The sequence below is a fragment of the Dendrobates tinctorius genome, unplaced genomic scaffold, assembly GCF_039654945.1.
Source record: "Dendrobates tinctorius isolate UK_male_01 unplaced genomic scaffold, ASM3965494v1 ptg000265l, whole genome shotgun sequence".
Classification (NCBI taxonomy): Eukaryota; Metazoa; Chordata; class Amphibia; order Anura; family Dendrobatidae; genus Dendrobates; species Dendrobates tinctorius.
Genome location: NW_027361932.1, coordinates 18333481 through 18345000, shown reverse-complemented (window position 1 = coordinate 18345000; position 11520 = coordinate 18333481).

The following is an 11520-nucleotide window of genomic DNA, read 5'->3' as shown; positions in this document are numbered from 1 at the left end:
CCTGGATGAGCTGCCCTACCTGAGCCACTTCTGTGGGTTGTAGAGTCTGTCTCATGCTGCCACGAGTGTGAAAGCACAACCAACATTCAGAAGTGACCAAAACATCAGCCAGAAAGCATTGGTACTGAGATGTGGTCTGTGGTCCCCACCTGCAGAACCACTCTTTTATTAAGGGTGTCTTGATAATTGCCAATAATTCCCATCTGTTGTCTATTCCATTTGCATAACAGCATGTGAAATTGATTGTCAAACAGTGTTGCTTCCAAAGTGGACAGTTTGATTTCACAGAAGTCTGATTTACTTGGAGTTCTATTCTGTTGTTTAAGTGTTCCTTTTATTTTTTTGAGCAGTGTCTATATCAGTGGTCCCCAACTTTTCTGACCTTGAGAGTCACATTCAGCTTAGGGAGAGGGCCGCGAGCCACATCCAGCTCCCATCCCCTTCAAAGTAGTGTCAAAGCCCCCATTACAGGTATAATGATAACCAAAGCTTTTCCACATAAATCACTCGAAAGCAGCACACTGAGATCCAGGGGTTCCCACAATACCCCCATTCAGTATTCTCCCATCAAGGACTCCCAACACACTGTCACATCCAGCTTTGAGCATCTTCTCTAACAGGTAGTACCATCCCCCAGCGTACCATACCTAAAACATCTCTAAACCCCTAAGACCAGTAAATGTGCATCCAGATCTGCTCTTCTGTGCAGGGCTACTCACAAAATTCACCATTTTGAGATGTACGCTTCATACCTGTTTGCTAGACTTGGACCTAATGCACCAAGCTGGCAGGCAGTCGTGAGCCACAATTCATGGGACCGCGAGCCACATGTGGCGACTCCTGATGTATGTATGTATGTATGTTATATATATATATATATATATATATATATATATATATATACACACACACACACACACACACATATACAGGGTGGTCCAAAAGTAGGTGGACAGAAAATAATATTTATTTTCATTTATATGTAAAATTATATTTACTAACACAAGCATAACATTGACAATTGAATTTTATTCTGAACAATAATACAAAAACCATTAAATTTTATCAACGCAGGTGCTCACACTGTTTTCCATCACAATTTCCACAGCTTTGAAGTCTGCCTCTTACGCTTCGACAAACATTTTTTGCAAGTCTCTTTGGGTATTAATTTCTTGAAATGCATCTCTAATGTAATTTTTCAAATCACTGACACTTTTTGGTTTTCGACTATAAACTTTGTCCTTGAGTACTCCTAGGATGCAGTGGACCCATATAATAAAGATGGCAACACAGGTGCAAAAATACCAATCAAGCAACTGCTCGCAGCCTACCAATACATGGAGGGGGCGATTGCCTGGTATGTTGATGCACAAAACAACTTGTATGCGGCGCTGTTCACACTAAGGCCATGCACAGCATCCAGGCCAGCCTAGTACCTAGTATTATTGGAGGATTTTCAAGTCCTCTTTTTGTACTGTGCTGTATTAGTATTTAGTGTTAGGTACCCGTAAACGTGGAGATCTTTGACGTAGGTTACGGGCTCACGTATTTTGGCCAAAATATCAGCTAATACTCCACATTTTTTTAAATGTGTTTTTTGCACTTTTTATTCGGGGTGCAGTTGGGCCCATTTAGTCTTGTAAACTGCGGCGTCTGTTCACACGGCATGCATTTTGTTAGCGCTGGGCAGCCCGCCTGAACTAATAGAAGGGTGTTGGTACTAGGCTGGCCTGGATGCTGTGCATGGCCTTAGTGTGAACAGCGCCGCATACAAGTTGTTTTGTGCATCAACATACCAGGCAATCGCCCCCTCCCTGTATTGGTAGGCTGCGAGCAGTTGCTTGATTGGTATTTTTGCACCTGTGTTGCCATCTTTATTATATGGGTCCACTGCATCCTGATAGTGCATTTGTTTGGAGGCCTGTACGGGTAAACCTTGTTGTTCTCTTGCTGCTTTTCATTATTGGAGGATTTTCAAGTCCTCTTTTTGTACTGTGCTGTATTAGTCCTTGAGTACTCCCCAAAAGAAAAAATCCATTGGGGTCAAGTCTGGTGAACGTGCTGGCCAATCAAGTGGGCCTCTTCGGCTAATCCATTTATTAGGAAATGTTTCACCAAGATACTCGAGGACTACTCTTGAATAATGTGGAGGGGCCCCATCTAGTTGGAAACAAAGGTCATTTGAATTAGGGCCCTGTCACACATAGCGACGCACCAGCGATCTCGACAACGATATGACCTTGTCAGGATCGCTGGTGTGTCGCTACATGATCACTGAAGAGCTGCCTTACAGGCAGCTTCACCAGCGATCAGCACCAGCGACATGCGGGTAACAAGCGACGCACGTCGCTTAGTTACCCACTGTGTACCTTAGTTACCAGCGCGCTGGTGCAGGGAGCTGGTAACCAAGGTACACATCGGGTTTCTATGCGGCGCGCAGCACTTAGAAACCCAATGTGTACCTTGGTTACCAGCTCCCTGCACCAGCGCGCTGGTAACTAAGATACACATCGCTTAGAAATCCGATGTGTACTTAAGTTACCAGCGCCAGCTCGCTGATCGCTGGTCTCCCACCTGTCACACGCAGTGATGCGTGCTGGCCAACGGGAGACCAGCAATCAAAAAAATATCCTGGCCATTCCAGGACGATAAGCGATACCCGGCAGGGGGGCCGGTCGCTGGTAAGTGTCACACACAGCGATCTCGCTGGTGAGATCGCTGTTGCGTCACAAAACTTGTGATTCAGCAGCGATCTCTCTAGCGAGATCGCTGTGTGTGACGGGGGATTTATACTGTTGCTGTAACTGGGGAACAACTCGATTCATTAGAATTTTGAGATACTTATCTCCTGGGACTGTTCCATCAAACAAAAAATGGTCCAAAAACACCAAAACTTGAAATACCACCCCAATCATTGATACCAGGCTCATTTAGTTGTTGCTCATTTAGTTGTTGCTCTAATGTTAAATGCATGTTCTCATTATACCAGTAAATACAATTATGTCTTTTAATATGGCCAGATAATTTGAAAGAAGCTTCATCACTCCACATAATGTTATCTAAAATTACTGGATTTTCTTCAGTTTCGTTAAGCATAATCTCACTAAATTGCAGCCGCCTGTCTGGATCATCCTCCAATAAACCATAAATTAGACGTGGACGATAAGCTTTCCACCCAATAGATTTCAGAATTCGCATGATGGAAGCTCGTGAAATTCCCAATTCTAAAGAGACTTTTTTGAACTCTGAACAAATGTTTCAGCAACAAGTTGTTTATTATTTTCTGTACAGGCTGTTTAGGGTTGACCAGTTTTTGGAGCATTAAGGATTGAGCCAGTGGCATCGAATTTGTCACGAATGCGGTAAATGGTTTGTCTCTTTGGGGCTTGAGTACCAAATGTTTCAACCCAGTTTGCGCTAACTGTTTCAGCATTTTGAGATTTCCAATACTCTTTTAAAATCCATTTTCTTTGATCTGTAATTAAATTATTTGCCATTATGGGTTAGCTGAATTATCTGAAAAGAAAACAGAATTGGGGGAGATTTATCTGTGAAAACTGGATCTGTGAAACTGACTCAGTTGCCTTTAGCAACCAATCAGATTCCACCTTTCATTTTCCAAAGAGTCTGTGAAGAATGAAAAGTGGAATCTGATTGGTTCCTAAGGGCAACTGAGTCAGTTTCACTTTACACCATGTTTGATAAATCTCCCCCTTCATAACCCTATTACATATACTGTCCACCTACTTTTGGACCACCCTGTATATATATATATATATATCCTCTGAAAACAATATGTATATGGCATAGAAAGTAACACTATGTAAACGCTCATGTTAAAGTCGCATTGCAAACGGATCGCATTTGCATGTAAATCAGATGTCATTTGTCCCGCTTTTCTGGACCGATATTGGATTACTTTTTTTTTGTGCTTTTTTCTTTTTAGCGGTGATAAGTACAAGACTTTTGTATTTCAGTGGTGTTAGGGGTGGCCACAAGATAGTCCCTGTGGTCGGAACAATATATGGGCCTTTTGCTTTCCGATAGCTCAGGATAATGTACAATTCCATCTGCTTTTGAGATAGTAGTGGGTCCCATAACCTCGTGGACCACTTGGTGACTGGCTACACAGGTTGCATCAATGGTATATCTGCTGCTTTGTGTGGTGTAAGACCAGTGAATTATGTTTGTGAGAAATTTACACGAAGTTCATGAAATTTCTTACTATTGTTTTAACTAAAATGGAGCCATTTTATACCAAAGGAAACATGCTGAGAGATGTGCCACAATATGTCTTTTCTAAATTTTTGAGAATTTTATTTAGCAGGAAAAAGAAATACTCTAAAACAAGGAAGTGGCTTTCATGAGGTAGAAAAGAAGTGAGAACTGAATCCTTCAGCCATGAATGGTGTCTGGTACATATTGTAAGTCCTCCTCAGCCTGAGCCAACTATACATTTTTGTGTATCAGGCTCTATCACCTCGTCTGGAAAAGAGAGGAAGAATAGAGGATTTGGAGGGGGAAGTGGAATCAAAAGTAGGGAGGGGAAGAAAGGAAAGACCAGAGACACAAGACTACAGGATGACAAAAGGACGTTTACACATCAAAGTGAAAGTGGCCATCGAATTCACATCCAGTCAGAGACACTGGAGGGTGGTGAATGTAGCTATTCGCATGCGGAGACTCCGGGGATAATATTAACCTCACAGGCCTCACGCAGCTCATTATTAAGTTATGGATGGAAACCACCTCAGATTTTCTGTCACATTACATCCACCGCAAATATCATGGAGGCATCAATGAATCCTAAAAAGAAATATTACATGTTAATAAATTATTCTAAAATACGTTTAGGAGGGAAGTTGGTACAGGGGCTTAAATGGATTCCTGACATAATCCCAAAAATCCAACTTTCTCCAGCTTAGATGATATTTTATGTACACATCCCATGCGACGTAACAATGCATTATTTCATCGTCAAGTACAGGGCGGTATCTTTCAAACGGTACACCGAAGCTACCAGTTTGTAATTGCACTATTACTCCTTCAATAAAAGTTAATGGACAGCTACATTTATAAAGTGACAATCTTTTAAGCCATTTCCTTTTGTAGCTTAAGGCTGTGTGCCCACGTTGCATTTTTTTAAGCGCTTCCACAGCGTTTGTGCCGTCTGAGACGGTGCAGAAACACTTAAAAGAAGCTTCAAATTAATTTGCATGCGTTTTTGGCTTTTTGTGCCAATGCATGCGTCTTTAAACGCTCAGGAATCGCTTAGCGGCTAAAAACGCAGCATGCTCATTAATTTCTGCATTGCTGAGCATTTTTAGCCTTCCCCAATGTTCCCAGAAAACGTGTGTCAAAAAACGCGTCAAAAGCGCGTCAAAAACGCGCATCTTTTGTGCAAAAATCGCGCAAGAAACGCGCGGTTTCTGGGAAGGGGATCAGTTTCCTAAGCGTTTAAAAATGCTAACGTGGGCACTTAGCCTGAATGTTGAAATTTTTCTGATTTTTTTTTTGTGCAAAACAATCTGCTGTGTTCAGCCATCCAAGTAAAGTGGATTTTTTTCTTTATAAGCCTCTAGGGAAACCTGGAAAAAAAAAACATCAAAAATGCAATTATGTTTATAAGTGCAGAGTCAAATCTAGTAGGAAAAATGCCACATTTACACTACTTTTGAACACGACCTTTAAATATGTTTTCACCTGTATTTTTTTATTTCTTTACAAAAACAATTTAGGTTTTCCGTGGAGTAGATAATATACATAATAAAATAAACGACCACTCAAAACTTGAAAGGTGACAGCTACCAACAGCAATTTCACATTCAGCAAACGTTTCAAACGTTTTTTTTATGCCTTTTTGGAGCCAAGGACAGAACTGAATTCAGAAGGTCTCAAGCCCCCCCCATACACATTAGACTAATCACGCAATATATTGATGGGTTTGGCTGACCCTCGTGTGTGTACTGGAGGACATTTCAATCGTGCATGTCAGATTATAGTCTGCCGACAGCTTTGTTCTCCCAGAAATGTTTGTTGCCCACTTTCTCATAGGGAACATAGGAGCGCTTGGCCTAACAAGCACATCTATGTATGGGAGTGTATGGGAGAGGCAGCTGTTGGCCAATCAGTCAGCTAAGGCATTGATTAGCCAACGCTACCTAATGTGCACACAGGGGCTGTTTTTACTTTTATTACTTTTATTTGGATTGCAGAGCGAAGTTACTATATATATATATATATATATATATATATATATATATAAATATATATATACACACACACACACACACACACACTACCGTTCAAAAGTTTAGGGTCACTTAGAAATTTCCTTATTTTTGAAAGAAAAGCATTTTTTTCCAATGAAGATAACATTAAATGATTCAGAAATACACTCTATACATTGCTAATGTGGTATATGAGTATTCTAGCTGCAAACGTCTGGCTTGTAATGCAATATGTTCATAGGTGTATAGAGGCCCATTTCCAACAACCATCACTCCAGTGTTCTTATGGTACTTTGTGTTTGCTAACTGTGTAAGAAGGCTAATGGATGGTTAGAATACCCTTGAAACCCTTGTGCAAGTATGCTAGCACAGCTGAAAACAGTTTGGCTGATTAGAGAAGCTATAAACCTGACCTTCCTTTGAGCTAGTTGAGAATCATCTGGAGCATTACATGTGTTGCTTCCATTAAACTATCAAAATGGCCAGAAAAAAAGAACTTTCATGTGAAACTCGACAGTCTAGTCTTGTTCTTAGAGATGAAGGCTATTCCACGTGAGAAATTGCCAAGAAACTGAAGATTTCTTACAATGGTGTGTAATACTCCCTTCAGAGGAGAGCACAAACAGGCTCTAACCAGAGTAGAAAGAGAAGTGGGAGGCCCCGCTGCACAACCGAGCAACAAGACAAGTACATTAGAGTCTGTAGTTTGAGAAATTGACGCCTCACTGGCAGCTTCATTAAATAGTACACGCAAAACGCCAGTGTCAACATCTACAATGAAGAGGCAACTCCGGGATGCTGGCGTTCAGGGCAGAGTGGCAAAGAAAAAGCCATATCTGAGAATGGCTAATAAAAGGAAAAGATTAATATGGGCAAAAGAACACAGACATTGGACAGAGGAAGACTGGAAAAAAGTGTTCTGGACAGACGAATCCAAGTTTGAGGTGTGTGGATCACACAGAAGAACATTTGTGAGACGCAGAACAACTGAAAAGATGCTGGAAGAGTGACTGATGCCATCTGTCAAGCATGGTGGAGGTAATGTGATGGTCTGGGGTTGCTTTGGTGCTGGTAAAGTGGGAGATTTGTACAAGGTAAAAGGGATTTTGAATAAGGAATCCTATCACTTCATTTTGCAATGCCATGCCACACCCTGCGGACAGCGCTTGATTAGAGCCAATTTCATCCTACAACAGGACAATGACTCAAAGCACACCTCCAAATTATGCAATAACTATTTAGGGAAGAAGCATGCAGCTGGTCTTCTATCTGTAATGGAGCGCAATCACCAGATCTCAACCCATTGAGCTGTTGTGGGAGCAGCTTGACCGTATGGTACACAAAAAGTGCCCATCAAGCCAAACCAACTTGTGGGAGGGGCTTCTGGAAGCATGGGGTGAAATTTCTCCAGATTACCTCAGCAAATTAACTGCTAGAATGCCAAAGGTCTGCAATGCTGTAATCGCTGCAAAGGGAGCAAAGGGAGCATTCTTTGACGAAAGCAAAGTTTGAAGGAAAAAATTATTTCAAATAAAAATCTTTTTTTTTTAAACCTTGTCAATGTCTGGACTAGATTTTAAATTCATTTGGCAACTCATTTGATTAAAAAAAGTATGAGTTTTCATGGAAAACACAAATTGTGTGGGTGACCCCAAACTTTTCTTTTTAACGGTAGTATATATATATATATATATATATATATATATATATATATATATATATATATATAAATATACACATACACAGTTTTTTATATTTATGTAAATTGGACAGCTGGCTATTTTAACCCCTTTGCAACATGCATGTCGTGTCTCCCCCTTTGATGTGGGCTCCAGCGGTGAGCCAACATCCTTCCCCGCACATGTGTGCTGTTTTGAACAGCTGACATGTGCCCGGATCAGCCGTGGGTGGAATCGCAATCCACTTGCCGCTATTAACCCCTTTAAATGCCGCTGTCAAACTCTGACAGGGGCATTTAACATCCGGTTCTGGCAATCACGCCGAAAATCCGCTCATCGGTGACCCCCCGTCACGTGATCGCGAGTCACCAATTGGTTGGCATGACAACGCGGTGGTCGGTGCACATAGCAAGTCAGGTATTCTACAACATACAGGTGATCTGATCATCGTCTGTATATAACAGAGCCGATCGGGTTATGGCAGCTTCTAGTGTCCCACGGAGACTATTGAAGCATGCCAAAAGTAAAAACAAAAATGTTTTAAAAAATATTTTAAAAAAATAAAAAAAATATAAAAGTTCAAATCACCCTCCTTTTGCTCCATTCAAAATAAAACAATAGAAAAAAAATCAAACATACACATATTTGGCATCGCCGCTCAATATAAAAGAAAGAATTAACCCAATCAGTAAACGGCTTAATGAGAAATAAATTCAAAACGACAGAATTACTTTTTTTTTCTGCTCGCCGCAACATTGCATTAAAATGCAATAACGGGCGATCAAAAGATTGTATCTGCACTAAAATAGTATCATTAAAAACGTCAGCTTGGCATGCAAAAAATAAGAGCTCACCTGACCCGAGATCATGAAAAATAGTGACGCTACAGGTCTCGGAAAATGATGCAATTTTTTTTTTTTTAAACAAACTTTGGATTTTTTTTTTCACCACTTACATTAAAAAAAGAACCTAGACATGTTTGGTGTCTATCAACTCGTAATAACCTGGAGAATCATAATGGCCAGTCAGTTTTAGCATTTGGTGAACATAGTAAAACAAATATTTAAAAAACTATTGTGGAATTGCACTTTTGTTTTTCAATTTCACCGCACTTGGAATTTTTTTTCCCGTCTTCCAGTACACTATATGGTAAAACCAATGGTGTCGTTCAAAATTTCAACTTGTCCCGCAAAAAACAAGCCATCACATGTCCATATTGACCTAAAAATTAAAAAGTTATGGCTCTGGGAAGATGAGGAGCGAAAAACAGAAACGCAAAAATGAAAGGTGAAGCATGTAAATTTTTCAGCACTTATACTCTGCTTTTTTCCCCTATTGAAATCAATGGGGAAAAAAAGAAACCGTATTTTTTAGCCGAAACCATCAGCAAAATAACCGCACAATTTAACACTTAATTACCACAGCGGGATTTTGTGGCTTTACTTTGTTTTTCCTATGTAAGAAAAAACTGCTACATGTGGAAATACCTTAAGTCCTTCCTTTTCATGTGATATTCCTTTTTAATCCATTGTATTTATTTTACTCGCTCATATAGCGCCTTTAATTCCACAACACCGACACAGTACCTGCTGTGGTCTCTACTATGTGCAGAGGACCAGAGCGGGAGCGCGTTGGAGAAGACATATCTCCGCTGCGCAAAACATCTTGCTAGCGAAGGAGGTGGGTGGCGCATGCGCAGATTAAGAGCAATAACTTGGAGATACGACTGCACATGCACAGCCAATTTGTTAGAGACAATTTTTTTGTTTTTGTTTCTGTTTTAGAGACCACAGCAATTGTTGGGTTGGTGCGGTATTTAAAATAGGATGAAGGTCACGGACGGATCAGTGACCTGTCATTCAAACAGGAGGATGAATAAGGGACCAAACCACCAAGATTAGGCCCTGGCCATAGGCCCGCCCTTATGCATGAAGGTATCATTAAATGGAAACTTCAAAGATTACACAAAAAGCACAAAACTGATTTCTTTACCGCAGGTATCATTTTAATCAGCATCACCGCACCTCTATGGCTATGTCTGTACGTTGCAAAATCCTGCTGACAGGTTCTCTTTAAAAGAAACCTATAATGACCCCATATATCCTATTAACCTACAGATATGAGGTTAATCTGCAGGTTAATAGCATGCCAATATTGTGTGGTTACTAGGAAGAAAGTAACTTTACTCCTCCCCGGAGCTACCGGCTTTTAGTTATAGGGGTTTGCTGCAGTGGCTCCAGTCATTGCTCACTATACTGTGAGCGGCGGCTGGAAGCATGTCCCGGCACATTGACCGCTCGCTGTGCGGTACATTTGTGCAGATCAAACTGTGACTCACAGTGCTGCAATCTTACTGTACAACTCACAGTATGACAAGGGGTGACTGAAGCCACTGTGGTGCACCTATATAATTGAAAACTAGTGTGTATTGGAAAGAAAAAAATTAATTTTGTCCCAGTAGCTGGACTTTCAGTAAGCAGGGCAGTATTTGGTGTCCAGGCTGCCCTAGGCACTCTAAGTCATGAACACCCCTAACGAGAAGTCAGACTAAAGGGGGTTTTACACATAGCGATATTGCTAGCAATATCCCTAAAGCGCCACCGATTTTGTGACGTAGCAGCGATATCGCTATGTGTGATACTTTCCTCCGACTGGCTCCAACGCTGTCTGTCGCTGATCGCGCGAGATCGGGCAGCTCCAATTCTCGTCGGGCGCTTCCTGCTGGCACTGACGAGCGACGCGTGGACGCGGGCGGGAGGACGTCAGGACCGCCGCGTCTGAAAGGTAAGTAACGACCGCTGCTGTGTCGCTACGTCGCTGTGAGATCTGCCTGTGTGGCAGCTCACTAGCGACCATTTAGCGATGCACAAGCGATCCTGACCAGGTCGTATCGTGGTCGGGATCGCTGGTGCATCGCTAAATGTAAAGGGGCCTTAGGGCTACTTTCACACTAGCATTTCCTGGAGCTGCGGAGGGATGCGCATGGCCGCCGTGAAGCTCCGACAACGACCACACCTCCTCCGGTCAGCTCCCCCTATGGGCGCATGACACTGCTTTAGCTTTGGGTACACAGGCCGTGTGCAGGTATGCGTTTGCCGGCGCATGCGTCCTTTTAACAGTGCGCCGACCTGCGCCAAATGCACCGTGTTGCATCCCCTAGATCTTTATGACCGAGTCTGATCCACGGATAGGATCAGTCACAGAGATCCCAGTATCAGATCCATGGTGTTAACGATTTGTGAATACATCCATTCTACTCCATGGGACAAAGTGGTGTCCAACGGAAAAATAAAACTTGGACAGCACCAGGAGGTGAATTGGGCTGAGGGCGCAGTCAGACGGCTGTATAATACGGATGACTATCACATGGCAATGCTCGGACTGACCAGCAGCTCTCCTCACCAAAGCGTGACAGCTGTATAGAAATACACTCAGGGGTCAGGAGAGCTGCCGGCCAGTCCGAGCACTGCGATGTGATAGTCGTCTGTGTTATATGACCTATGGCCGTCTGACAGACCCTCAGGCTAAGGTCCTGCAATGAATATTTTGTTAAAAGCGCTTTTATCGCGTTTCCGCTGTGGAAAAGCCCAAAAGCATTTCCCTCATTACAA